We start from the raw sequence: 397 nt of genomic DNA, 5'->3' as shown, positions 1-397 counted from the left end.
TATATTAAATGTAAAATAAAATATATGAATAAAGGATGTACTTCAGTTAAAAATTATGTATCAATATTGTTTCAATAATTGTAATAAATGCACCACTCTGATGGAAAACACTTAATAGGGGAAACTTGACATGTAGTATATAGAAACTCTGTACTATCTTCACAAGTTTTCTTTAAATCTAAAACAAATCTAAAATTAAGAGTTTATTTTAAAAATATTATTGGCCTTGCCCAGCTCATGTGGCTCAGTAGTTGAGTGTCAACCCACAAACTAAGAGGTCACCAGTTCGATTCCCAGTCAAGTTAGATGCCTGGGGTTGTGGTCTCAAACCCCAGTAGGGGGTGTAAAGTAGGCAGCCAATTGCTATTTCTCTCTCTCATCATTGATGTTTCTGCCT

The sequence above is a fragment of the Myotis brandtii genome, unplaced genomic scaffold (genome assembly GCF_000412655.1).
Source record: "Myotis brandtii unplaced genomic scaffold, ASM41265v1 scaffold11, whole genome shotgun sequence".
Lineage (NCBI taxonomy): Eukaryota > Metazoa > Chordata > Mammalia > Chiroptera > Vespertilionidae > Myotis > Myotis brandtii.
The sequence above is the reverse complement of the archived record's forward strand: the minus strand, read 5'-3'. Positions refer to the sequence as shown.